General features: G+C 33.7%; 1 non-coding gene across 1 annotated transcript; it reads left to right on the top strand.

The window, feature by feature from the left end:
• Nucleotides 1-12,529: 12,529 nt before the first annotated feature.
• LOC118631940 lies at nucleotides 12,530-12,670 on the top strand. Its single transcript, XR_004959927.1, has one exon. It is a non-coding gene; the product is annotated as a U4 spliceosomal RNA (small nuclear RNA).
• Nucleotides 12,671-15,451: the final 2,781 nt, after the last annotated feature.

Here is a 15,451-nt window from a genome sequence, read left to right as displayed (position 1 = left end):
AGTGAAAATAAAAATTTTAGATTTCATTTGCTTCTTTGAAACATTTAAAGCTATAAAAAAATCAAAATCAAAAATACAAATAAAACAACAAATTAAGAAGTTAAGTTTAAGTTAACCAAGCTACAATAAATGTATCACTTGATTAATTCATCCATTTATTTATTTTTCCAGTAGAATTTATAAGAATAAATTGCATTGATAATAGTTTTTTTCTAATTTAAAGAAATTTCATTTGTTCATTAGTTAAACATCATTTGGAATACTAAACACTTACAATTTATAAGAAAAAAAGCAAGTGTCTTGAAATCTATATGTAATATTTTATTATATATATAAGACCCCATTATTTAATTAATAATTATGTCATTCAACACATATTTAAATAATGCAAAAATTAAGGTCCAAATAATACAGCCAGTGGACAAAAAATGAAAAGTTTAAGGTTGTTACAAAGTTTTTTCATTAAAAAAAGAATACATCCTGGCTGGTGTGGCTCAGTGGACTGAACATTGACCCATGGACTTAGAGGTTCAGGTTCAGCTCCTGGTCAGGGTGCAGGACTGGGTTGTGGGCTTAGTCCCCAGTGGGGGCTGTGCAGGAGATGGCTGATCAATGTTTCTCTTTCACATCTATGTCTCTCTCTCTTCCTTCCTCTCTCTAAAAAATCAACAAAAACATATTTTTAAAAAATAATATGTATTAATTTCAAAGGCATATTTAGTTATGGGTTTTCATTTAGGAAATAGATTGCAAAAAATACATAAAGGTTTGTCAATACTCAAGATATATAATATAACAAAAAAGTACAGTAGAATTGGTAGGAGTTTGGAGGATTTTATTTATTTATTTATTTTTATCCTCACCCGAGGACATTTTTCCATTTTTTGTTCAGGTAGAGTGGGAGGGAGAGAGAGGAACAGAGAGAGAGAGAAACATCGATGTGAAAGGAACACATTGAGTGGCTGCCACCCGCACGACCAACCAGGGCCGGGGACAAACTGCAACCGAGGTACGTGCCCTTAGCGGGAACCGAACCCGGGTCTCTCCAGACCGCAGGCCGATGCTCTAACCGCTGAGCCAAACCGGCCAGGGCAGTTTGGAGGATTTTAGAAAAATATAAATATGGGAGCAACTAAAACTCCCTTAGGGATATTTTGAAAGAGTCACAGAAGACTGATGTGACTGGTTATTGAAGAATGAGTACAATTTCAACACAGAGAAGGAAACACCATTCATAAATGAAGAGATAGAGTCCTAAATAGCATGAGAAAGTTAAAGTAAAAGTAGATGATGTTCCATGTACATAACTGGAGCACAGGATTCTCAGTGCCAACAAGTAGAAACCCCCTTCTCAAAAATGTATGGGAGAATAACAACTAGTTGTGCAGGAAATTTGAAACAAGGGAAGGCAGCTCTTCTCTGCATAACAGAGAACTTTTAATCTAAGATTTCCAAGATCCCCAGGCTTGACCTACTACCCCTACTACTGGATAATTATCTTCATAAGCTGTACATAGAAAGATAATCACTGACTTCCCTAATATTATCAAGTTATATCCCTGATGTTTTTCCCCACCTCAATACATTATGGCTTGGATCATAGTGAAAAGTTTCTACGACTTCTTTCTAAAGATGAGCTGGAGGGTTTCTTGTTTTGGTGTTGTCTAGGGTACTTATTAAAATACAAATTCACAACTACTGGATTAGAACACTTTGAGGTAGGCCCTGGGTATCAGACTATTTCACAAGCTGCTCATGTGATTCCTTTGTGCACCCTGTGAGAGTCAGTGAACTAAAATATGCAAAAGGAGAACATGGAGCCAGGCATGTTCTTATGAAGGAGGCGTATGGTAAGACTCATCTTCAGAAAATGGAGCTAGCTTCTTACAGTGCAGTGTGGAAGACAACAAACATCAAAGATAACAAGAAAGAAATGCAAGGTAAGGATTTAATGAACAGTAAATTACTCCAGTAACTTTGCTCAATTCTTGCTAAGGTTTTGAATCTTTGCAGTTCTATGATGCAAATATTAAGCTAATCTACAAAGACATAAACTGAGACATAGATATTTTGTTAGAGCACAACTATTCTATCTACATTTAGGTTATTTAAGGACTTCAATATGGTTTTTCTTAATTTCAGGAGATATAATGGCTATGATTTTATTTTTCTCCATAGCAGTGGTAAGTGTATATTCACCTATTCTGGCATTCTTGACAAACTTAGAAATGTGTCTGTCATGCCCGCAAGGAAATCTCATTAAAAGTTCATGGACAAAAGGGTAGACAATATACTGAACATTCTTTCTGGTAATTGCTCTTATTTTAGATTATCTGATAGCTTATATTTAAATATAGATCTCTGCTGTGAGTTTAATGTATGCAATTGCATCTTACAAAAGGAATAAAAATACTACTGTGATCATAGAGCTCAGTGTCAGACATCCATTGACAGTATTTTCTCTAATCTAATACAAAGTTGTTATGTATTTATTGTAATTTTGTAGTAAAGGCAATAAGTTATTTGCATTTATTCAGTTACTTATTATCTTCTAATCACAGAAAGGAACAATTTATTTTAAAAAATTGACAAATAATTCATTTAAACATTTTTGTAGTAGTATTTAATGTGCTACATTAAAATAAACAGTACATTTTCTTCCAAAAAAATATTTGACATAAGGTAGAAACTCATTTTTATTACTTATATGTGTCAATAAATATAAAAACAAACCTTTTCACATTTATTTAGATTCATATATGTGCCAGATACCATAGAATGTTCATTCTTTCATATTGTAAAAAATTAAAATTATAAAAAATATCCTGCAATTTAGTCTTTATAATTATCTTCACTTAAAATGAATAAAGTAAGATTTAGCCTCATTTAATTGACTAATCCTTGGCTAAGGCAGGATAGGATATAGGCACACTTCATTTTTGCTTTGCTCTCCTTCAGTTTTTCTCTACTTGTCTTTTTACTTTTACTAAATGTTGGCTTCACCATTAGTTTGGTATCGAGTTTGTTGAAGATATGCCAGACATCCAATCCAATGTACATAAATAGGAAAAGATGTCCAAGTTACTCAATGAAGAGAAGAAATTTCATCCAGATTACTCCCAGGTAATATTGCCTCATGTCTGACTAGCAGACTTGGGTTGCAATCACATTCACAAACCACAAACCATTCACCAGTATAGGGTTGGGAGTAATAATCAGAATTTATTACTGAAGCTGAAAGTAGGGTCAGTCTACCATGAATCACCTAAATGATATCGGGATTCTGTTAGGAAGAAGGAACTAGGGTATTTATATTTTAAGTAAAGCACTAACAGCATTTGCTACATTTGTCTTCTGGGGTCAGAAAAAGGTTAGAGAAATTGAGATGTGTATTCTGAAAGAAAGACATGGGAACATTTGTGTGTTGTGTGTATTTATTGAAAATAAATATTCTGGCAAAATATCAAAAATTATAGAAATCAAGGCTACTTATTAAAATCAAATGAGGAGATAAATTATATACACAAACTTAAAATTATTTTGTGCTTAATTTTTTAATGATGAAAAAGGAGAGAATATTTTCATTTCTTTGTGGACACAAAATTTTACTTGGCAATTCAAGGAAAGTTTTATTATTAAATTATTGAGAAGAGCCAAAAATTTCAGTCATTTTATTATTGTTTATATTGTTCACTAGTCTGTGAAGTCATCTTGTATCCTTGGTGTAACCTTGGTAAGCTTAGTTAGGAAAAGAAGAATAAGTCAAAAGAAAAAAATAGAACTCAACATGTTCTGCTAGCACAGTGCAATTAATACCAAAGTTAAGTACACATCCATTGCTGGTTCTTGAGATAAACATATGTGATAAAAGTACATGATGGAGAGCAGCTGAATTAGCTAATATAAGCCAGGCTATGTGGTGGTAACCAATAAACCCCAAATTACAGTGTTGTCAGACAAGAATGGTTTATTTCTAATTCACAGAAAATCTGCTGTAAATCAGAGACACGAGTCTTAAATACAGTGACTTAGGTTTCCACACTTTACCCTTCTATTGATGCCACCATTTCAGTATTTGGAAATCAGATAATGAAGAGGATAAAAGAGTCAAAATGGCTTTTAATTGCCTCTGCTGGACACATACCACCTCAACCCAATACAACTGCAAAACAATCTGTGAAATAAAAAAGAATATACGTGTAGTCCATGTGTACTAACTACAACAGAAGTTATAGAAGTCATGGCTGGGTGGGCAGGCCTGTGAGTTATAGAAAGAAGGGAGGAGGCAATAGGTAGTATTAGATTTTATAAATGTACCCCAATATCTATGTCTCATCTCTTGAGTGATTACTCTTTCATCCTTGGCTGCACATTTGCTTTGAACAACAAAATGATGCTGGAAGAGAAATTTCACCCCTGATAAGAGCCTCAAAATCTAGTACCTTCTTTAATCTCTTTTACTTATGCCCTGATATCCGAACATGCTCCAGATAGTCTGCTTAATCAACACTTCAGGAGACAGGCAAGGTCAGCTGAGTGATACTTTGGGCTTTTTTTTTTCCTGGCTTCAGGTTTTTCATACTTGTCTCAGCAACCTCACAGACATTCGTTTCTTCCATTGCTCAAGTGAATGCTAACTCACATGAAATTCCAAGGGTGATATTTGAGGGTTACTGGACCTACTCACAAACTTCTGATGAAGAAAGTATAACTGGGTGAGCTACTATAGACTCCAGTTTGTCCAGCTCCTACTGAATTTGAGGAGCTCAGAGATTACCAGCGGATTCTGGGTAATACCTATGCTCAAATGCACTTGGTTCATTTATGGACTCACTATGTGAGGATAGGCTGGTCACTTCCTATATCTGAGGTTCAGTTCCTTAAGCTATCAAATTGGAAAAAATCGATGTCTCAGTAAAGTTACATACTCTTACATAGAACTAACTGCATAGGTTGTCAAAGAAAATAATTATTTGATGAATTTAACATTTAAAATACATGTTGATTAGAAATATCACACATTTCTAGGATCAATGTTTTAAAAATTATTTACAATACAAGGATTTCAAAGGTGACTTTGATTTCTATAATGATGCCACTGTCCCTCACATATATGTCCTTTTTAAAAATGCCCTTCTTTACCATTTTTTTCTTTAATCTAAGATTTTTATATTTATTTTTTTATCTTGAAAGCACCAGTATGAAAGGAGAAAAAAAAAAGTACAAACATTTTTTGATAAGAGGTCTGAGTATATGTGCTGATGTTTTTGGATGCTTAAATTTGTCTGTATTTACCAATTGCAAGATGTAATTTTTACTTTGACCTAGTTTAAAAACTCCTTCAAAATATCTAATGTTAGTGACTTGAAGTAACGAAACCCAATTCCAGTTGTGCCTTCAAAGCTCATTTACACACAGAAAGCAGATTAGAGACCTTCTGCTTTTTCAGACTCAGGCTAAAAGAATCACAAGATATATTTTTACAAGGGCAACTAAACCAGTTGTTGTTTATAACATAATAAAATAACAGACATTACTGTTTTGGTGCAACAAATGACGTGTTTCCCCAGAGGTTTGAAATCTTAGAAGAATTTTGGTGTATAGGCTGTAATTGATAATGGCTAAATACTCAGTGGAGACATGAAAGAACAAAAATGATGCTCTGAGGACCAACAATGATGCAGAAGACTTAGGTAGTAGGCCCATGGTAGTCATTTGCTTTAAATTATTTTTCTTACACCAGTCAGAAAAAACAATTACTTATTTGGAAAGCTATTCACAAATATATTTATTAGAAATAAAAATAATCTCTAGTAAACACACTTCATGAAGATGATTGTTTTAAATTTTAAAGATAAATAAAAGAAAATTCTGTTTAATATTTTTCATAAAATCATTTAAAATTCAATTAGTGGTGTTTTTAAAAATGGATCAATTTCAAAAGTAGATTATTCCTATTCTGTGTTTTCTTACAAAAACATTTAGTAGTTCTGAAGAAAATTCAAATTAATCTTTATAAAGTAATCCTTCATGAGATTGTTTCTATGAACATTATATAAATACAATATGAGGGGGTAATGGATATATTCTTAGACATACAGAGTAGCATTTCAGAAATCCTAAATCATACTGAAATTATCCTAAAGTTTTCAGTTCATGAGCATCATTTTTCCTTGCTTTTTTTTTACTGTTAAATTGCATATCTACTAGCTAAGTAATACTGATTCAAATCCTGAATAAAAATTGTTTCATGATTAATCATATGGTATATCCATTCAAACCATTTCATTATCTATTTAAAAAAATGTTCAGCCCTGGCCATGTGGCTCAGCTGGTTGGGCATCATCCCTGCAAGGATTGGTTGCCGGTTGGATTTTCTGTCAGGGCACATGCCAAGGTTGCAAGCTTGATTCCCGGTAGGGGCATGTAGGAGGGAGCCAATCGATGTTTTTCTCTTACATTGATATTTTTCTCTTTCTCTCTCCCTTCCTCCCTTTCCCTAAAAAGCATCTTTAAATAGTTAATGTAATTCAAAAACTATTCAAATAAACAGACTGGCCCTGGCCAGTTTGGCTCAGTGGTTAGAGTATCAGCCTGCGGTCCAGAAAGACCCGGGTTTGGTTCCCGCTAAGGGCACGTATCTCGGTTGCAGTTTGTCCCTGGCCCTGGTTGGGTCGTATGGGTGGCAACCACTCGACATGTCCCTTTCACGTCGTTGTTTCTCTCTCTCTCTCCCTCCCACTCTAAACAAAATATCAAAAAATGTCCTCGGGTGAGGATAAAAAACAAACAAACAAAAAAACAAATAGACTGGATACTCATATATTTAACAAACTTATGGAAGCCCTTTTTGATTAAAAACAAACAAACAAACATACAGAGCCCTGGCCAGTTTGGCTCAGAGATTAGATCATCAGCCCACAGACAAAAGGGTCATGGGTCTGATTCATGGTCAAGGGCCTGGGTTGCAGGTTTGATCCCGGCACCTGTCGAGGTCACGCAGCAGGCAACCAATTGATGTGTCTCTCTTTCTCCTTTCCTTCCTTCCACTCTCTAAAAAAAAAAAAATCATACAGATATTTGTGGTTACAGTTACCATTTTTTTTTTTTTTTTACAGAAAATATAGACTATAGACACATTTTTTAAATTATTATTCCTTACCCAAGGATATTTTTCTAATTATTATCAGATAGAGTGGGAAGGAAAGAGAGAGAGAGAAACACTGATGTGATAGAGCCACATTAACTGGTTGTGCCTCCTGTACCAGCTGACTAAGGCTGGGGATGAACTGCAACTGAGGTACATGCCCTTGATCAGAATCAAACCCGCAACTCATTGGTCCGTGGGCCTACACTTTAACCATTGGGCCAAACTTGCCAGGGCTATAGACACATTTTTATAGCATAGTTGACTTGGGTATAATTCCATCCTAAAATAAACAATATTTATTCATTGATTAGTTAGTTGTTATAAATTAACAATTTAAAATTTCTTAAGAGGTTGACTACAAAGCAGATTGTGTGTTTATATAACAGACAATGGTAAATGCAGACTCAACATATAGATACTAATCATGTAAAGTGACCATAAATACCCAGAAAATATTCCTATAATAGGATATAAAGGCAGGAAAAACAACAGTTTCTGGAAACAGACGATTTAAGGCAGGAAAAACAACAGTTTCTGGAAACAGACGATTTAATTACAGACATCATGTGCCTAAAGAAAATACAATTTTATAACTGGTACTTTTTCTTCTCATCAAAAAAGTACTGAAGTATTTATCTTTTAGAGACAGCTGGGATCAAGTCAGGATATTTAAACTCAAGAATCAATTCTTGTGATACTTTATTTAATTCATTGTCTATGTCTTTTAGAGTGTGCACAAACTATGTGTCTTACTGTTTTGTTTTTTTTTTTTTTATCCTCACCCAAGGATATTTTTCCATTTTTTGTACAGATAGAGTGGGAGGGAGAGAGAGGAAGGGAGAGAGAGTGCGAAACATCGACGTGAAGGGACACATCGAGTGGCTGCCACCCGCACGACCAACCAGGGCCGGGGACAAACTGCAACCGAAGTACGTGCCCTTGGCGGGAACCAAACCCGGGTCTCTCAGGACCGCAGGCCGACGCTCTAACCGCTGAGCCAAACTGGCCAGGGCTGTCTTACTGTTTTGTATTATAGTACAAATCAATGTTTGCATAACAGAATAAATGTTTTAAACAATATCTCTTATAATTATCTCTTTATTAAACTTCAGTTTTGTTAGACTATAACTAAGGCAAAATATTTAGTTTATAAATGTCAATATTCATCAAGATGTTACTAACTTTTTACCCAAAGTAAGGGATTGGTAGTATTTATACACTGAAATTTGTATTATTTTACTTTCTAAACAGTCATATTTACTATTTCTTTCTAATAAAACAATTACCAATGCAGGTATTTATTCTTCAATTAACTAAACATATCAGCTAATCAAAATTCCTTTATATGTTCATGTTTACCCATTCACCCTTTACAAATGTCATCACCCAAGTAATAGCATTAAGATACACTGCTGGACTTTATTACCGAGAAAATAAAATCTATCATTAAACAATATAAAGAAAATAATAATTAAAATAAGAAGCCATATAATCAAATATAGCTAGAGGAATTAAAGTATATAACTGAAAACAAGAAAAGCAAAAGAAAGTACTAAAAAATATGGATTTTTTACAAGCTCACAAATTTTGCAGTAGCAAATCTGTCTCCTTCTTCAGCTTAGCTGAGTAGTGCTGACAGAAGCCGGCAAAGCCTTGTAGTCAGGAGTCACAGACCGTAGTGGATGGATGGGGGATTTAGAGGGCAAGAGAAATGCTTTAAGTGAAAGCACCAATTTATCAGCCTCTGACAATCTTGAATCTGCAGGAAACACTAGGAAGGTGGGCAGATAGCAAATGACAATGAAACAAGAAATGGAAAACTGAAGATTTTCCTTCTGATTCTATGGCTAGTTAACTGACAAAGAGGAAAAATCCCTATAAAATTATTTTAAACACTGGGTAAATTGTGTATTATACACTTGTATTTCACGCTAATGTAGTTAAGTTTATAAAACAAATTCTTATTTTAATTTCACATATAACTTCATGTAATTTTTTATTGCAATGGATTTCATTTCTAAAAGTTATTTGGTAACATTATGGACTTTAATGTCAGTCTTATAAAATATTATTAAGTCTATCTCAAATGTCCATATAATTATCAGATTTATTTAAAAAATTTTTTTTTCATCCTCACCCGAGGATATTTTTGCATTTATCTTGAGATAATGAGGGAGGGAGAGAGGGAGGAAGACAGAGAGAGAGATCAATGTGAGAGAGACACATCGAGTGGTTGCCACCCACACAACTCCAACCAGGGCCGGGGAAAAACTGCAACCGAGGTACATGCCCTTAGCTGGAACTGAACCCGGGCCTCTCTGGTCGGCGGGCCGACACTCTAACCTCTAAGCCAAACTGGCCAGGGCATATGTATCAGATTTATATAAAGGAACATAAACATTTGAATATGTTTAACATTATTCAAATAGCATGACTGATGATATCTGTTGATATAGATCATTTCTAATATATTTTAATATAAACCAAGAGGTTTTCAAAATAATGTTACAAATTCATGCCAAATATATCATTCTTTACTATGAAGATACTACTTCATTTCTGACCTATACATATTAAATACTAATTGATTTTAGAGCTACAATCAGACTTGCAGGGCCTTTAAAGTTGTACGCATATTTTGTTCCTGGAAATCATGTGGTAAGAATCCAGAACTATCCATTTCAAAATGTCAGATTTATGATTAAACATTTTTTAAATATTCTAATTGTGCTATCACCACCACTACTATAGCTACTACTATTCACTACTACTATTAAAACTACTAATCTAACCTTCAGCGATGAAATGTCTCACATAAGACTTCAAGAAAAACATTAAGTTTTAGTTAAAACCTTCTTCCTTAAAATAATTTAACATTGATTTTTAATGACAAAATTATGTTTCTGGGATAACTCTCTTTGAGGATCATGTAGAATATTCTTCCTAAGAGAAAGTATATTTTTAAAATAACTATAAGAATTTAAAAAATATATCAGCATGGGTTTCTTTGAAGTAAACATTTAAATATATGTATGTCATTCTGAACAGTGCTTTATCACAATTATATACATGTATATGTATATATGTATGTATATAACTTTGCCCACATATTTAAGGGAAAGTTTTATTTTGTTCTTTCTAATTTGGCATTTTGTTGCTTGTTTTTGCTTGTATTTTTTCATGTAGAAAAACTTGACCTAAACAATTTCTGCTTTTTTGACTATATGAGAGTTTTCTTTGTGGATAAACATTTCAGTTTTGAAAAGTTGCCATGATAATTGGCATAAAAATTGTGCACCTTTATTTTTGCAAGATTCCCACTGTGTGTGTATATATGAAATGTGTTCCAACACATTGTTATCTTTACATTCATATGAGTCTACTGATACATTGAAAATGTATTTTTAAAGTTTCATATTTTTTATTTTTTCCATATTTTTAGATAAAAATAATTTTATCTAAATTATATTACTTTGTACAGAAATATTAATCATAGATTTTTACTTATGATCCATATAAAATTATCTATTGTTAATTTTATTTTTTAATTTTATTTTTATTATATAATGATTATCCTGTGTTCTACTTTTCTTACTATCTCATTTTTATATCCTTTACATTCTTTAGAGTTTTCTAGTTTACTTAGATTTAGATTACTTTCATTAAAACATTCTAAACACAAGGCTTATATCAATCTGATATAAAATTTTCAAAAAAGGAAATTAATCCTAACTAGAAAATTTGTCTTTTTTTGTTAAACTAAATATGAAGATGTTTTCAGGTTATATAAGATACACCATGAGAAGAAATTAAAATACAACCTGATGATGAGAGCTTTACCATTAACTGCTATAACTACCTACAGAGCATGAATAAGATTAAACCTGACAAATAAATTATGGCTGACTTTCTCTTCTAACATCCAGCTTTGGTCACATTTTCTATACCCTACCTTGACTTATAGCAAGAGATTAATGTAGCTGTACTCTTAATGCCTCAGGAGTTTAGACATATCAAGCTTTCCCACTGATGTAATCAATTCTAGCTCTTTTAGGATCTTTGAGCTTTATAAAGAATGCTTCCTAAAGAGGAGATTGACAGACCAAGTAATCTTCAATAAACTGTCTACCATGAAAGTCCTTCCTTCTCTTTCATGCTAGTGCCTTAAACATGTGAACATAAAAATCACTGTCTTTGCCTCATATCTGCCTTAGTTGGATCAGCAAGCCCTTACTCTGGAACACATTTCAAAAACAAAACCTTGCACATTTTCCTCATGAAATAGTATGTTACCATAGAATCCTATTAAATCAATTTACCTTTTCATTCTCTCTCCCTGCTATATCTATGCCTTTCCTCTACAATAACAGCCTGTCAAAACCGGGTAGTACTAGAATGAAAGGGCTGAAGGTCTGCTAAAATTGGTCTCTATGACCATAAATGTAAATTCTTGCTATGCTTCAGACAAAAACAAACACTAGTCTCCTTCAAATTGGACGGTTTCCCTATATTCTTTTGTCTTCAATGATGTCATTTTTAAAGAATACAGGCTGTTCATTTTGTAGAAACATCTCTATTTGGGTTTGTCTGATGGTTCTGTTCCAACTGTGCTTTCTTAAATTCTGTATTTATCTATTTGGCATCCATTCATGATAGGCCAAGTTATATTAACTATATTTCTTATTTTCTAAATTACTGATGCTCTGGTATTTGTGACCTCCCTGACTAGTGAGGGACTGCCCCTCTCAGAGCTAGCCAATTCTTAGAGAAGGGCTTGCCTGGGAGCATACTTTTCACAGGCCAACTAACCAATCCTGAACCCACATCACCAACCATCTCCTTATCAAACTCACTCACTAAGCCATTAGTTCACCTGCCCTAAATCACCCAGGGCCAGGGTCAGGCAACTGACTACTCCTATCACCAAAGTTTGCTCAGGAATTATTCAAATTAGATATTCCTAAATTATTTACTCTGCTTTGCCTTGCCTATCCCATGGAAACCCCATTAAAGGTTCTGGCCTGGGAATTCCCCTGGCTCCTAACCAATACACTTTTCTTGTGTCCCTGCATGGTGTGAAATGTCTCTTTTCTCAGAAATGTAAGTAATAAACATCTTTATTGGCATTGGACTCTCTACATCATCAGTTACCTCCATAAATTAAAATTCTGTGAGTTCCAATAAGACTTTTTCCTTATAGATTTAGATTATGCATTTTGGGTAGGATTTACATAAAGGTGACGTTTCCTTCTCGGGATGCTATATCAGGAAGCACTGGATACCTATCCCTCTAATGTTAATTGGATCACAAATAAGATGGAGTCTACCAAATTTTCCAAACATTAGGGTTTTATTTTCTCTTTAAAATTAGTAAGTATCAGCTTTGTGCAGTGGCAGTATCATAGTCAATGAAGTTCATTTGAGGCGTAATTATTGCTAATTGAAAACTTTTCTCAATATCCTACCATGACGACTTGAAATATAGTCAGCATTGGCAATTTTTGACAGTCTCAATGGAGACTAAAAAAAAATTAATAAGTATCTTATGTAGAGTAAATATGAGATGCACATATAGTCTATTTCTTATCAGATCTTACCCACCAGGTTTATCATTGAGCAATGGCTTTTTTAAACAGTACATAGTTATTTTTATTGATTTATTTTTATTTTATTTTTAAATTAAGTTTATCAGGGTGAAATTGGCAAATAAGATTATATAAGTTTGCAGTGTAGATTTCTATGCTATATGAGCTGTATGTATACCAAGAAATACTGCTCAGCCATAAGAAAAGATGAAATACTGCCATTTGCAACAACATGGATGGACCTTGAGAATATTATGCTAAGTGAAATAAGTCAGACAGAAAAAGCTAAGACCCATATGATTTTGCTTATATGTGGAATATAAAACTGAAACTCATAGACACAGACAACAGTACGATGGTTACCAGAGGGAAAGGGAGTTGGGCACATGTAAAGGGTAAAGGGAGCCAAATATATAGTTACAGAAGATTATTTGAGTTTGGGTAGTAGGCACACAATGCAATATACAGATCATGTATCAATAACTTTTGCCTGAAATAATCATTACTGTAATGATCGTCAGTGGTATCAAATGTCCTTCTTCATCTAACCAACCTATGGAGATTGATTTACTCTTCAATGTCTAGTAGTATATGGCTGCATATATAAATCTTTCCTCTGCCCCATATGGATAACATTAATTCTTCTTTTTATTTATGCATCCATAATTTTAAGTTACAACTTCTGCACATAACCTATCAAATTGATTTAATTGCCTATGCAGTCTAAATTTTCACTTGTTGGATAATGATCTTGCCCTGGACACATTTTTCACTAAGCAAATATTTCATGTAACTTATAGCAAGTTATGATAGTGGTTTTAAAATTCATGCAAATTCTTTGCTACTCCTTCCTTTCAAGAGTTCTACCCTATGATATGTGAATGGAAGTCATGTGAGCCATTTTTAATACTGGCTCATAAACACTTACCAGCCACATTCTTTCATGTTCTTTCTCCTTCTACTAGTGTGTTATATATAATCACAATGAATTGGAAATCAAGTCTAGAAAATGATAGAGGTGCACATTTGAAGAGTTCTGTGTTCCTGAATCACCACTTGAGGTAAGTTGCCCACAAAACAGGAACAATGGTAAGCTGTATGTAAGATAAAATTTCTCATACCTGTTTCAACCATTGTACATTTCAATAACTGGGGCTTTTGTTGTTATATCAACAGGTAGCGCCTTACCTGATATACTTCATTTACTTCAATTGGAATAGGGAATAGAATATTAATTTAGAGTAATATGTAATCATTGAAAAAAGATTAGCCAAAGAACATGTATGCATATAGTCATAGCCCATGGACACAGACAATAATGTGGTGAAGGCTGGGGTGGGGGTGGGGGTGGCTAGGTGTAGGGGGAAAAAGAGGGTCATCTGTGATAGTGTCAACAATTTTGAAAAAGGGTCCATATTGGTCAGTATACAGGATAACACAAAAAGTATTTTATATTTAGTTAAGTGAAGTAGTGATTTGAGTGAAACTCTCCACATTAGCTTGCAGTGTGATAGGGCTTGGGTTCCAAAAGAGAATAATTAGAAGAGGAAAAAAACGGAAGTTCAGACCGCAGCTACTTGTGACATATGAGAGGAATATTCTACCATATATAGAATTGTATCTTGAATTTCTACTTTTGGGTATAATGATAGACAAGTTAGTTACAAAGTATCCAGCTGAATAAAAAACAAACTAGAGAAAACTGCATTATTCATAATGTCTACTTAAATGTCAAACTATTGATATGCCCAAACGCATCTGAATTCTAAGGTTATTAGAGCTAATATTCAAACTAATATTTTTGCGAGGCATATTTTAGAGGATATCACTAGAAAATGCAATAGTAGTTGAACCCAATAGTACGGATCTGAAAACAGATCTGAAATGGTCAGGTCTCAGACATGTATTCAGGTAATGTGATAAATACAACCATATTGATAACTTTGTGGAGAAATCAAATAATTAGTCATGAAGTATTTTTAAGATACACAAATCCATTATTACTCTGCCAATTATAGATGAATAGAATGAACAGGATATATAAAAATAGGCTCCTTCCTCTATGTGCAGCCCTTGCTATGAAAAAGGAAGAGAGTCCTCATCAGGACGCAATCTTCTGGTGCCTTGATTATGGATTTCACAGACTCTGAAAATGTGAGAAATAAGTTTGGGTTGTAAGCAACCCAGTCTGTGGTATTTTATTAAAGTAGCCTGAACAGACTAAGACATGCATAAAATCATATTGGGATAATGTGTTGAAAAATAGACCTTAGTATATCAATAAAATATATGAATAAATGATTTAATGAATTATTAATATTAACATAAATAAAAGTGAAGAAGAAGGCAATGATATTGAAATCAATGATTAGTATTGTGGTAAGCAGCCTAAAAAATGGACCCCAACGATCCCTGTTTTTTGGTATTTACATCCTTGTCTCTCCTCACAAATGTAGGCTAGGCATATTGACTTACTTTCAATCAAGTGAAGTTATGAAATGTCTCATCTGAGATTAGGTTACAGAAAAATTGTAGCTTCTTACTTGAGCCTCTCTCTAATTCTCTTGGTTACTCTACAGAAAGTCAGCTGACATATAAGCTGAATTATGGATAGGCCCATCTGGCAAGGAGCTGGTGTATCCAGCCAACAATCAGTGGGAATCTAAGACCTGCCAAAAGCCCTATGAGTAAGCCTGGGAGCAGATATTCCCCAAGT

This window comes from Molossus molossus, unplaced genomic scaffold (assembly GCF_014108415.1).
Source record: "Molossus molossus isolate mMolMol1 unplaced genomic scaffold, mMolMol1.p scaffold_m16_p_16, whole genome shotgun sequence".
In the NCBI taxonomy this organism is placed as follows: domain Eukaryota; kingdom Metazoa; phylum Chordata; class Mammalia; order Chiroptera; family Molossidae; genus Molossus; species Molossus molossus.
Note: the sequence above shows the minus strand (reverse complement) of the source record. Positions and strands in the feature narration are given on the sequence as shown.